The 14559-nt window shown below is 40.3% G+C and overlaps 1 long non-coding RNA gene across 1 annotated transcript in view; it reads left to right on the top strand.

Moving 5' to 3' along the window:
• LOC142660887 (uncharacterized) overlaps positions 1–13974 on the top strand; it is a 72294-nt gene extending 58320 nt beyond the window's left edge. The window contains exon 3 of the long non-coding RNA XR_012850579.1: positions 13673–13974. This is a non-coding gene — a long non-coding RNA (uncharacterized LOC142660887). The remainder of the gene's footprint in view (positions 1–13672) is intronic.
• The last annotated feature ends 585 nt before the right edge of the window (positions 13975–14559 follow it).

The following is a 14559-nucleotide window of genomic DNA, read 5'->3' as shown; positions in this document are numbered from 1 at the left end:
ACATTTGTGCTCAGAGTTTGTTAGAACATTATGTTACAGCCCTTTTTCCGGACTGCAATTCAGTTTTCTTCTGCTTGGAAGCGCAAATAGTAATGGACTCAATTGAATTGGATAAAGACGAAGATTTTCCTTATCTGTCGTCTTCCTCTTCTTATGCCTTAGGCTCCAGAATTGCTTCACTGTGCAAATCGTGAAATTGGTGGCGTTATGATTTGCATAACAATATAAGTTTTAGATACCTGTGCACAGAAGGCTTGATGCTTAAATTTTTACGAATGTGGGTAAAATTTGTATATATGTAATATATATATTCTAAATTCCTTATTTTCCTCTGCCCATACATCATTCTTTTTAAATATAGAATTTATAGTGGTCAGAGCTTTGTTTTTCTGATAAAGATCTCCAAATTCCCTTTACAGACATAGTAAAAATTATAAAATTCTAGTATTCTAGCATGCTGTTAATACATTGAGCTCAATAATAAAACAGTATGCAGTAAGCTCCCCCTAGTGGTGGTTACAGGAAGCCTGAATGTTGTCATTTAACGCTAAGGGGCGGTGGGGTGTTTATTAAGACAGCCAATTAATAAATGTGTCCGAGTTTACTCAAACTTTTCCAGCTATTAAGTGGCAAAAGCCTTTCTAATGTGTTGCGTCTTTCGGCTACGCTCCATAGAGTGAAATCTCTACGCTTTTTCCGTAACTTCCATTCAAAATGTATTATAGTGTTTAATGCAACTTTGTAATCATTTTTTTATAATAAAAAACATTAACTTTTTGGAGATACAGCTTCTATGTATTCCGAATACAGAGAAGCTGTATCGTGCGCTGAAACCCGAATCAGTCAGGTCAGCGGGACTGACCACTTCAGTGACTGCCGCTCCTGCGTGTATCTGACACGCAGAATCCACCGGTTATCGATCACATCTAGGTTATGCACTTAAGATGTGGTCGATAACAGGTGGATCCCGCGTGTCAGACACTTCGGACCCAATGTCTCCGAAGCAGTCAGTCACGCTGACCTGACTGATTCGGGTTTCAGCGCATAATACCGCATCTATGTATCCAGGATACGTAGAAGCTATATTTCCAAAAAAAAACAAAAAAACTAAATTACAAAGTTGCATTAAACCCTACAATACGTTGTTTTAGTAAAAAAAAAAAAAAAGGTTTCAAAATGTTTATATAGCAAGCCTTAGGGCTTATTCACATGAACGTTGCATACATCCGTGTGACGGCTGTTCAAACAACGGCCGTCACACGGACACATTTATTTCAATGGGGCCATTCACACGGCTACTGTTTTAATGGACCATGTGAAGGGTCCGTTGAAAAATAGACCATGTCCTGTTATCTTCCGTTTTCATGGATCCCTTGATAGACTCAGGTCTATGAGGGATCCGTGAAAGCGGGTCCGGCACGGGTGCATCTCGGACGTGAAAAACAAAAGGTTTTTCACGTCTGAGTTTGCACTCATTCGTGTGAATAATAGACAAAAGTTGTGAGAGTTCGAGAGAAAAAGAAGGATCCCAAGCAAATTTGTTTTTTTCTAGCCTGATTTAAGAGACCGGTTCCGTCTTGAAACGCGTAGCTTTGCTTCCATTATTTAAAAAAAACACAACAATAAATAGGACAACGAATTTACCTTGTAGTTGCCTGAACGTTCTTTGGACCAATACCAGTGATCATCCTGCGCTGCGATCGGCCGCGTATTTTAGACTGGGGAGGAACGGCGCCTTTCAGTGGATCCCTCTTTCTCTCGAACTCTCACAATTACAGTTTATGATCACAAACGTTACCTGGAGCAGGATCGCAGAACTGTAAGTGGAAACTAAACCTTGAAATTAAGGAGAAGAAAAACAACCACAGAAATTCTCACTTTTGTTTGTAAGACTTTTCTGAAAGCAGTAATTGTAACAGGGAAAAAGGGATGGGAGGAAACCTCCAGCTCACCAGCTTCACACTCCTGTGCTCGATATCGCCCGGATCAACCGCGACGGCTCACGGCAAGAAACAATGGCAAAAAAGAGAAAGGTCCAGCGATGTGTGGTATAAGTGGGGGAAACTCCGTTTCCACTTTATTGAAGAAAATACACCAACATACAAAGAGATCCGACAGAATGACGGATAACACCAGGAGAATAACGAGGTGGTTAAAATGGCAAGAAATGAAGCCTACGCGTTTCGAGCACTGGCTGTGCTCTTAATCATGGCTAAGACAAATGACCGACTGCAAGGTGAGGAAATAAATGTATCCTGGGAAAATGGGAGGGTGTGCCGAAAACGTAACAACACCCTCATTTATGGTAATTTCAACACCAGGAGACACGTTCAATGAAAAGGTACGTATAAATTGTAACCTGAGTGTATCTAATATATTGGAAATATTTATGAAGGAAATTCAACTAGAAAATGTGTTAGATACGTACTCTAACACAAGTCTCGGGAATATATAATACAGTATATCAATATATTAGATGCTTGCAGAACGTCATGAGTCTAAAACGAATGCATTTAAACAGAGAAATGAAAATAATTTCATGCAAAAAAACATAACATTGTAAGTGACAAGTGAAAATGAAAATACAGAAAAACAGGAATAATAATAAACACAGAAAACAAAAAGCAAATATACATACGAACATATGATAATTTGACCGGGATAGTAAAGTCGGCAATTAACTGCCGAAAATAATACAAAATTGATACACTAATAAAGAAAAATAGATAACCGGATGAAAATAATGATATATATATGCGCAGTACTGTGAATGGCACCAAACTAATAATACATAATGAAAACAATCCATGATCTATCAAATCTGAATACAATATAAGAGTGGGTGCCAGGGTGGAAAACAGAAATGCATATATAAAACCGGAAATATTTATATATAACTAACACCGGCCTAGTAAAAATAAGAAAGAAAAAGGAAAAATATCCATATATAGAGATATGTATAGATATATTAAATAGTAGATGAAATAGCTATAACCTACATATGAAAAATGTTAAAAAGTGTAAAATGTAAAAACAAACTATCTTGAAAATGAAATATAAACCCAAAATGCGGGTATATGATGGAACAATATAATATGACACTGGAAAAATTAAGAAATGGAAAGTACCCAAATAAAGAAAATGAAAAATCAAAAAATACCATCCCACAATTGGGGTTTGTTAGATATCAATAGTTAGATCTAAATCTGAAGTAGAGCACTATTGTAATGAGGTTAACAAATGTACATTCTCGACCGTCTCATGTTTCTAAATGTAATGAGATGAACAATGTACTGAGATCAATTAATAATGAAACATCAATTCCTTTCGAAGATTAAGACCCTGGGGAAATCTAGTATTTAAATGGTAAATCCAGAATGCTTCCCGTGTCTGTAACCTATGTTTAAGATCACCACCCCTGTGGGTTTTAATCATTTTTTCGATGGCATATATTTGGAGAAAATCGATGTTTCTATTATGACAGGTGATAAAATGTCTGCTTACATTGGAAATGTTGACAATAGCCGGATTCCTAATGTAACTTAGGTGTTCTAATATCCTAGTCTTCAGTCTCCTTGTAGTACAACCTACATATTTTAAATTACATTGGGAACATTCCACTATATAGACAACGAAGTCACTATTGCAATTGATATATGTTTTTATTGGGAAGCTGGTAGAGTTATGTGAATCTGAAAAAGTTTTAGTGACTTTGCTGAAAGTACAAGTTTTACACGGGTGGGACCCACATTTGTAAAACCCCGTATAATGTAGCCATGTTGGAGACTTGGTATTAGGTGGCAGATATGAAGGGGAAAGAATATTACCCAAAGTTGGGGCTCTACGGGAGACTATACGATAGCCATTTTTCAGTATGGATTCCAATTTAGGATCATCAAACAATATTGGAATATACCGGTGGACCATATCTCGTATTTCGGAAAATTGATTATTATATTGTAAAATTAACGTTGGTTGGGATGAATTATTAATTTTTGATGGATCTCGACTTCTATTGTGTATAGAAAGTAAATCTTTTCTGTCTTTAGAATTAACAATGGCCTGGGCCCGATCTAAGGTCCATTTTTTATAACCCCTATTCCTTAGTTTGTTACAAATATTGGTTTGTTCCAACAAGAAACCTTGGTTGGTAGTACAGTTTCTTTTTGCCCTAGTAAGTTCACCTACGGGTATTGACGAGATGGTATGTCTGGGATGACTGCTGGTGGCATGGAGAATTGTGTTACCTGAAATAGGTTTATGAAAAGTCTCAGTTTGAATATTTTTGCCCACCAGCCCTGTTAGTGTCAGATCCAAAAAATGGATACTGACCTGATGATGAATATAGGTGAATGACAGATTGAGCAAGTTGGAATTAATAAATTCAAGAAACTTAGGTATGGCAGATACATCACCCTCCCAGATGATCAGGAGGTCGTCGATGTATCTGCCATACCAATGAATGAATTGGGAGAATGGATTATGGACAGAGAATAGGGTGGTCTCCTCCCACCATGCCATAACCAAATTGGCAATGGAGGGGGAAAACTTCGCACCCATAGAGACTCCTCTGGTTTGGAGGAAATAGTGACCATCATAATTAAAATAATTGTGAGTCATCAGAAATGACAAAACCTCAAGCATGAAAGCTTGCAGTTTGTCATCATATGTGCTATATTTCACTGTATGATGTTTTAAAGCTAGACTAGCTATGTAATGGGGTATAGAGGTATAGAGGGCCACCACATCGCAACACAGCCAAGAATGGTTGAGATCCCACATTTTATTATCAAAAATGTGTAAGACATCCTTAGTGTCTCTCAGATGTCCAGGGGTTCGCTGTACAAGAGGCTGTAATAAAAAATCAAGCCACTCAGAGAGTTTCTCTGTGAGTGACCCGATACCCGAGACAATGGGACGCATGGGTGGAGGAATGATACCCTTGTGAGTCTTAGGTAATGCATACAGTATTGGAATAATTGGGTTCTGAACCAACAGGTAATTGTATTGTTTTTGTGTTATGATGCCGTCCTCCAAACCCTCATTGAGTAAATCAGCAAGAAGTTTTTGAAATTTAGAAGTAGGATTGTAATCCAATTTGACATATGTCTCAGTGTCATTCAATAGCTCTGTTAGCTGTTGTACGTACATATTGCGGTCCATTACAGTAACGCTACCGCCTTTGTCCGACATGCGTATCACAATGTCTCTATTGTCTTTCAGAGATTTAATTGCATCTTTTTGATTGATGGTAAGGTTATGTTGTGATTTCATTTTACGGCTGCGACTAGCAATATTATGTAACTCCCTTTCAATGATGGACTGAAATCTATCCATCGAATCAGTTCTAGACTGAACAGGGTAATAAGTGGAGTTGGATGTAGGGAATTGAGTCGCCATCGTATCTAAAGGCAAAGTGTTCTGTTCAGCTAAGTCTACCAGATTTAATAACGTGACTTGTTCATTGAACATAAATGAACGGTAGATGTTAGTGTCTGATAAGACTATATCTGACGAATCAGAAATATTTACTGGGGGTGCTTCAGCATCCCCAAGGAAGTGCCTTTTAATAGTCAGGTTACGAATAAACTTATTAATATCTAACAATGTTTGGAAAATATCAAACTCTTTATTAGGGGCAAAATTTAGACCAAGGGCAAGTACTTCTATATGAGTAGGAGAAAGAGGAATATGAGACAGATTAATAACATCAATGGTGTCCATTAAAGTCTCTGATTGCGTAGGCGGCGTGGTAGTATGGTATCCACAGTTCCTATGCTTCCTGCCCCCCCTCCGCCCCCGTAGGCTTCATTTCTTGCCATTTTAACCACCTCGTTATTCTCCTGGTGTTATCCGTCATTCTGTCGGATCTCTTTGTATGTTGGTGTATTTTCTTCAATAAAGTGGAAACGGAGTTTCCCCCACTTATACCACACATCGCTGGACCTTTCTCTTTTTTGCCACTTTTCTGAAAGCTCAGGACTAACTGGGATAGAAAATACGGGATCCTTCACATTCCGAATCGCTCTGTTTTGGCTGGAGTGTTAGAGGGGTTGGAGTTTTCCTTGGTCTCTATTGCAGACAGAGCAGCAGTGGAAGGTTTTGCCTGCAGCAAGCTGCCTCCCAGCCAGACAAGACAACATAAGTCCCTCCCTTTATCACCAAGCCTATTGTTTACAAGATCTAACCACTAAAGGGGGCATTGTCTGAGGATCTTGTGCCAAAAAGTAAGGTACCCTGGGTTCCATTGGTATGATGGATTAGTGCATGTTCTTAAAATGAACACATGACTTGTCGAATAAATGTTTAGAACTATATTGGTACGACATTTTCTATATTACCCGACCGCCCCCCCCCCCTTCCTTGTCCTTGTAGCGAAACTTACAGATCACTGAATTTCTGACCTCATTCCTATCTCCACTTCAGAGGACAAGAAAATACCCAAGGGGCAAATATTTCTTTGATATTTCACTGTCCCCATTAATGATTTAAAAACATCCTCTGAGTGCTCTGAGGCTTTTGTTTTCAGATGCCACGTTGTGCCAATGCTGTAGATGCACTCGCATATGTCCTGTAAACTCTGGGTCTCATAACATCCTGCCCGAATAGGTTAAAATACTTCTTATTATTCTGAAGTGGTGCGGTTTCTGGGGGGGGGGGGGGGGGGCGCCGACCTTTTTGATCGAATTTCAGACAAGCCCTTTCAGATCAAAGCAGAAGTAGCTGAGATCTTTAAACGTGGTCATTAAGTCATTTACTCAGACAAAATAAGTTTTGCACAATCTCCTGGTCTCACCCAAACTACTGAAGACCAAATTTCTTCAGGAAGAAATTATTTGCATGTATGCCCTGCCTTTTATTAAATAGACTGCCACCCCCAAAGCCCTTACCCACCATTTGAACCATGAAAAGTGTACATAAATTGTACTATAAGACATGGATAGTTATGTCTCTATGAATGGCACAAAAACGAAGATACCAGATCCCAGCACTCTAGACCTCACGAGCACCCCAGTCTTCACTGGCACCCAGACACTTAAGTAGACCCTGGATGGTGACCCCATCCACTCACTGCCAAGGCGGGGGGGGGGAGCCTGTAGCATGGGTAATAAGAGGAGGCCTCCATGTTGGAGACAACCCTTCTCTTCTGGGAGTCTAGGAGGTCTTTCCTTTATGTGGGAGCCTTCTGGACATCCCGGGAGAGAAGGCAACGCTGAGAATTTAATGATGGTCCAATGTTTTGTTTTTTTATTGATGGAATAGATTTCAGCAATATTTTTTATTTTTTCGTTCAATTGTAAGTTTGTGACTGGTTATTAATAAATGCAAGATTAGTAGGTATTCTGGATCCAAAGAATATACTAGTCCGTCTCAATGAACGAAATATCAAAAAGGAGTCAAAGTGTCTTGCAGTCCAGTGTGAAGTTTCCACAGTCAGTGATGGTTTGGGGGCCGTGTCATCTGCTGGTATAGGTCCACTGTGTTATATCAAGTCCAGAGCTTGTGTATATATATATATATATATATATATATATATATACACACACACACACACACACATATATATATATATACACACACAAACAATATAACAATTGAAGAGTAAAAAAAGTATTGGGACACGGGTCAGTTATATAAACCAAAATACTTAAATTAAAATTGTATAATACTTGTGATGCCACCTATTACCTTCTCTCCGCTCCCTGTACAACATTGATATCACCCACATTAACCCGATTCGGCTGCGTCTCTTCCTCCAGTCTTGGCATGAAGTAATTTTGCAGAAGCACAAGCCGCTGATATCAGCTGCTGGAAATAATAGCCGGGGATTAAAATATTGGCTTCTTGTGGATAACATATTTTATAGTCTGTCTCTTTGGATTTATCAGTATAATTTCTGACCCTGCCTGGCTTGCGATGATTATGATATTATTTGAACTGTATTAACTCCTCATTATTGCTGGGGAGTCTCGCAGAACATTGCAGGACAAGTGGATTAATCTTGTCAGATCCAGAGGGAGCACGTATCGGCATCGGAAAAGAAACTGGAGAGAACGAAGATAGTCATGGGCCAACTTAGGGAACACATTTTTTAATCGCATTAAAATCCCCCATATTTTGCGTTAAAATACTAACTCATGTACAGGGGTGTACATAGAGGACAGGTGAGCAGCATAGTAAAAGTCAAAATAGCCGCCCTCCTGTCGCTGGCTCATGCTACTATAGCCCTTAGAAAGGCCCAAAGAGGGGGTCCTCTCTCCAGGAGCCTCATCAATTCGTCAGGGTGGAAAGTGGCTACAAAGAGTATATCTTGTTATGGAGGACCCGGCCTGGTTTTGCATTACATTGCTTTTAATGACAATCGTGCAATGCTCAATTTCCCCTGTGGTGGCGCTGCAGGTAAACTGAACACTTGCTGCTATGATTCTTCCACAGATTACAGCTGATCACTGGAGGCGCTAGCAGTGGGACTCTCTATGAAAAGATTACTGTCGGGAGACCCTGCTAACAAAAAAGGATTGTCCAAAGCAGAGAACCCTTTAAATTAAAGAGGCTCTGTCACCAGATTATCAAATCCCTATCTCCTATTGCATGTGATCGGCGCTGCAATGTAGATAACAGTAACGTTTTTGTTTTTTTTGAAAAACGATCATTTTTGCCCAAGTTATGAGCAATTTTATATTTATGCAAATGAGCTTTTCAATGGACAACTGGGCGTGTTTTCTCGTATTTTCAACTGGGCGTGTATTGTGTTTTTACCAACTGGGCGTGTTTACTTGTTTTACCAACTGGGCGTTGTGAATAGAAGTGTATGACGCTGACGAATCAGCATCATACACTTCTCATCGTTCCCACCCAGCTTCTTTCACAGCAGACACAGCGTGACGTCACCCACAGGTCCCTCAACCTTGTCGTCGGACAAAGATACATCGGCTCCAGGCGTCCAAAAGGTTAATATGCTCGTCTCTAGGGAGTTTGCTATGCTTACCTGCACATGGTGATGATGCTGCAAATTCAACTGTACTCTGATACCTGGAGCCGATGTGTCTTCTCTCTTCCGACGCCAAGTTTGAAGGCCTTTGGGTGACGTCACGCTATGTCTGCAGTGAAAGAAGCTGGCTGGGAAAGAGGACGTCACGCACAGGTCCTTCAACCTTGGCGTCGGAAGAGAAAAGACACATCAGCACCAGGCGTCAGAGAGTAGTACAGGGTATGTGCAGGTAAGCATAGCAAACTCCCTAGAGACGAGCATATTAACCTTTTGGACGCCTGGAGCCGATGTATCTTCTTTGTCCGACGACAAGGTTGAAGGACCTGTGGGTGACGTCACGCTGTGTCTGCTGTGAAAGATGCTGGGTGGGAACGATGAGAAGTGTATGATGCTGTTTTGTCAGCGTCATACACTTCTATTCACAACGCCCAGTTGGTAAAAACACAATACACGCCCCGTTGGTAAAACGAGAAAACACGCCCAGTTGTCCATTGAAAAGCTCATTTGCATAAATATAAAATTGCTCATAACTTGGGCAAAAATGATCGTTTTTAAAAAAAACAAAAAACTTTGCTGTTATCTACATTGCAGCGCCGATCACATTCAATAGGAGATAGGGATTTGATAATCTGGTGACAGAGCCTCTTTAAGTCAGACTCAAAGGTTCAATTTACAGGTTTTTTTTAGATTGAGAACCCTGTAAACTCAAATAGTACTTAATGTAGTAAATTCAAAGCTGGATAAACCTTCACACATTTCAGGTTTACTCCAATTTTATGATTTTTGGAAGCTGTTCTATGAAAGCTTCATGTATTAACTATTGTGGGTTATTGTAGAAAGCTGAAAAGAAAACGTGTACAAACGTGTTATTTCAAAATGCACACGGCTTTCTGACAGATACATCTGAATGGGCATGAATCAAAAAGTTTAGACTTTGGACAATCCCTTTTTGTTAGAAGAAAAAAAACAGCAGATCACAGAGTGTCCCTCTGCAATGATCGCCGGTGATCAGCTATAATTTGTATGGAACAAATGCTTAATTCCCCTGGAATAGGCGGTCTGTGTAATGCAAGGACGTGTTGGGTCCTCCAGAGCTCTTAGTTTCTCAGAGCAAAGACTGCCTACAAAGACACATTACATTATTGCACAAAAACGGGATGGATCTGCAATACCAGACACCGCCTATAGACAGAGTGATGCTGTTTTTTCGTGTTTTTTAAAAAAAAAAAAAAACAACAATTTTCTAATCCTGGAAAACCTCTACCTGTCGTCTTGACTATTAGGGAAACTTACATTGGGGAACATCAACATTCCTTTAAAGGGGTATTCGCAACTCAGACATTTATGGCAAATCTCTAGGACATGCCATAAATGTCCGATAGATGCAGGTCCCAAGTTTGGACCTCTAACTATGTTGAGAGCGGGGTCCCCCGGCCACTGCATCCAGGCAGAGATTGAAGGGTGAGTGGGCTTGGCTGTTTCTGTAACAACTATAGAAATTAATGGAGAGATTCACTCGGACACCTCCCTATTCAATCTCTGCCTGAATGCGACAGGCCCTCACCAGATGGGTTGGGTCACCCCCATTTTTGAGATGGGTGCGGGTCCCAGAGCTAGGACCGTCTGCTATCAGACATTTATGGCATATCCTGTGGATATGCCATAAATGTCTGAGTTGGGGGTACCCCTTAAGTGGATCACACATTATGTTTTATGGATTGTTGTTTTGTTTTTTTTTAGTCCGGTTCATATCTCATGACCATTTTTTCCCATAAAAACAAACAGATTTGGGGGTGTTGAATTGGCAAATATTTTTATGTTGGAGGTACTATCAAAATCTGCTTTTTCCACTTGAGGTAAGGGGGACGGGGATTGGGGGGGGTTCAATAATTTTGCTCCTAATCTTTCTCCGTACCCTCCTCAGAATCCGTTCTTGATATCTTAGTTGAGTAGGAAGAGCATTTCAGGTGAGATGTAAATATCTGCGTCTGAACAAAGTTATTTGTTCAAATGAGATACAGTAACGCAGCTTCAGACAATCATCTTGTCATTTGTGCATTGCCTTTTAGAAGGAATTTATCATTATTTTGTTCCCAATATATTCTTATACTTTGAGATGCAATGGCCCTCATATGAAATATACATAATATAATTCATATGACGACAAATGCCTTACATAAAGAAGCCCCCCGACACCCATGATACACTCATAATACAGTCAAAACTATAAAAGCAGAGTTCGTGTCCCCATACGGTCTTTTGTTCTCTGCTCCATTCTCAAGAACACTTTTTTGCCGCTGTAGCCAAACATCCACCTCTCCGTTCTTCTCTTATGATGGGTTTTAGTAACCAATTTATTGCGGTTTTGCCATTAATGGTTTTACAAAAATCGCTGCAAAACCGCAATAAAACAACGTGTAAATAAGCACGTCATCGGAGAAAAAAACCCCCCCAAAAAAAAACCAATCATGGACGATCATGATTACTCGGGTCACCAAGGACTACTTACCTCCAGTAATAAGTCCTGAGCGTGATTGAACCTCTTTTGGCTGGTGACCTTGGGGCAGATTTGGGTTGTAATTCTCACAATTTCTCCTCTATGGCATCTCTCGTTTCTACCATCGCACATTAATCTGGGATTAGTATTAAAGGAACGCTCCTGGAAAAACTGATACGAGTGTTATGGCTCGGCGATCCAAAAATCGCCCCCAAAAAAAAAAGAGATTTCATGCCCTGCCCCTCAGGCCCTGTACTCGGTATAACATACCGTATAAATTATACCAGGACTGTTCCTTAAATATTATGGACTGATCATTTTAGTGTCTTCCTTAGTCTTACTATGCACACATTATTTACCCATGGTTGGCCCTTTAACTCCTAGAGAAGTTTACTTGGTCATGTCAACTGCAAATCATATTAACCCAAGTCGTATCCAACATTGACCTCCTCCTTCTAAGGTCACAATACTGTTCCATTTATAATGGTCTTTCCTCTCTGTCATAAGCCACAGTCATCCCCAAACCTGACATCACTCACCACTTATTAGAGTAATCACCTGGCCGAGACCTCTTGCCCTGAGGGTGGCAGCTCCTTAACTGCACACTACACGGGCAGGAGACAGACACTGGCTAAGGGCTGCCATCAAGAGAGAAGGTGTAACGCCTGTTCTCAAGGATCAAGTCTTTGTCAATGTGTCACGCCGGCTAAAATAGGTCATTCTTAATATAAGAGCTCAAATAAAAATAGGTCAGGCCTGAACCTATAATGATAGGTGTTGGGCGTCTAAGATCTGTAGAGCTAATAATATACTGGACATGTTATAAAGTAATTGAAAAAATAATGTTATAGATAATGACTGGTATAGTGTACTCAAAAAAGACCATTTACTATAGATTATATACACTGCTGTCCAGAACCATTGATATAAGTCTCCACATACATCACAGTGGGCATGATGGCATAGGAGTTTGTAATGGTTCCTTAGCACCAGGGTCATAGTTGATCCTAACCTGCCCTAGGGGATAAACTGTATGAGTTCCGTATAATATAACCATGGGAGTATATTTTTTTCGGATGACATTCCCATGTAGTGTCATACTGGGGTTCCTTGGGCCCACCGGAGGAGGTTATTCTAAGGACCACCCTCCATCTATACAGAACATGTGCACATCCACTTTAATTGCGTCGTAAACTTTGTTGTGATCATTTCACACCCAGGACATATCAATAAGGTTCAAATAATCCCATAATAAACCCTAGTGGAAAGGGATTGTGTCAAAATTAAGTGGTCTTCTGCTAGACTATTGGGGTCCATTATTGTGTCAGAGCCTGGGCCCACAGAAGGATCCCCTCCTGCATTAGTACATTGGTGGGCAAGTAAGACCCTGTTCTCATCCTCAAGTAACCCAAATACTGTATACACTGTTCAGCCATAACATTAAAACAACCTGTTTAATGGGTAGATCTCCTCGTGCCGTCAAAACAACTCTGACCCGTGGACTCCACAAGACCTCTGAAGGTTCCTGTGGTATCTGGTACCAAAACATTAGCAGCAGATCCTTTGTCTTGTAAGTTACAAGGTGAGGACTCCATGGATCATGGACTTGTTTGTCAAGCACATCCCACAGATGAGCGATCAGATTGTGATCTGGGGAATTTGGAAGCAAAGTCATCACCTTGAACTTTGTCATGTTCCTCAAACCATTCCTGAACAATATTTGCAGTGTGGTGGGGGCATTATCCTGCTGAAAGAGGCCACTGCCACTAGGGAATACCGTTACCATGAAAGGGGGAACTTGGTCTACAGGACCCAAGGTTTAACATGGTGTCGTGGCCAAAGTCGCCATGTAGCCCTAGCCTAAACCACGTGAAGTACAAGAAGGTGCCAGACTGTTTTAATTTTTATCTTCCAAGGGGGATTAAATAAGATGTAATATGAACCTGGTTCACATATGTAAAATTTTGTTTTTTCCAGAATTTAGACTCCAGGGCTCCGGTCATTAAAATGTTCAGGTAGCTAATCCAACATTTCTGCATTATATAGCAGGGATACTGGACCATTGGGTTCCAGATTAAATGGTTTGATTGTGGTATGGATTCAGGGAAAAGCTTTTTAATCAATAGTCAAAGGACTATTGACATTTCAGAACTAGTCATTAATTTGTCTCTTTTCCTATGTAGGTATCCGAGGTGAGACTCCTGGGCAAGGGACTGCTTTCCTTTCGAGTGGTGGGCCTATCCCCATTTTTGGAAGAAAGAAGACAGACAATGTGGGCCAAGATGGTGTTGCACTTTGACCTGAACAGAGATAGAATGGACTAGACGAGGGTAAACACTTGACTTGGTCTGCGGCAAAATAATGCATAATATTTCTACTGCATTAGATTGTAAATTACTCGTGTATTACACTATGGCCAAACATCCAGTTCCAGCCCGGTCCTAAACTGCATTACGTTTTACCTTTTCCTTAATTTTGTCATATAATCCCTTCTATGATCCATTGACAATTTACTGGTAGGTCTTTTGGCTTTCCATAAAATGGATTGAACGATCATAAAAAAAAATATATACTCCTTGCCATACATGGACTAATATCCGGTGAGTGAACCATCCAACGTCCACAAAATGTAACAAGTAGTATATAAAGGGTCAAAAAAATTGCCAAGATTAGCTTATTGCTCACTTAGTAGCACCTTTAATCTACAGTTTTGAAAATGTGCTGTAGATACGGTGCCAGAAAGTTAAACCAGAAATGCACCGAATGTATACTATATGGCTGTAGAGCACTAATGGAACGCTTTTGGCAAAGCTGATATGCTATGTTCTGCCTAGTGTAGGGCCTGAGGGGGCGGAGCATGACACAGGGATTTATAGAACACTAAAGTTCTGTGTCATGCTCCGCCCCCTCAGACCCTACACCTGGTATAACAGTATCCGTTTTGTCTGGAGTGTTCTTTTAAGAAATTATAGAGCATTCATTTTGATAGAAATACCCGAATGTCTTAGTCCCGTACTGGTTTTGGAGACAGGAAAAAGTAATCATAAACCAGCCAAAACCTGAGCTTCCT

Source organism: Rhinoderma darwinii, chromosome 9, assembly GCF_050947455.1.
Source record: "Rhinoderma darwinii isolate aRhiDar2 chromosome 9, aRhiDar2.hap1, whole genome shotgun sequence".
In the NCBI taxonomy this organism is placed as follows: Eukaryota; Metazoa; Chordata; class Amphibia; order Anura; family Rhinodermatidae; genus Rhinoderma; species Rhinoderma darwinii.
Note: the sequence above shows the minus strand (reverse complement) of the source record. Positions and strands in the feature narration are given on the sequence as shown.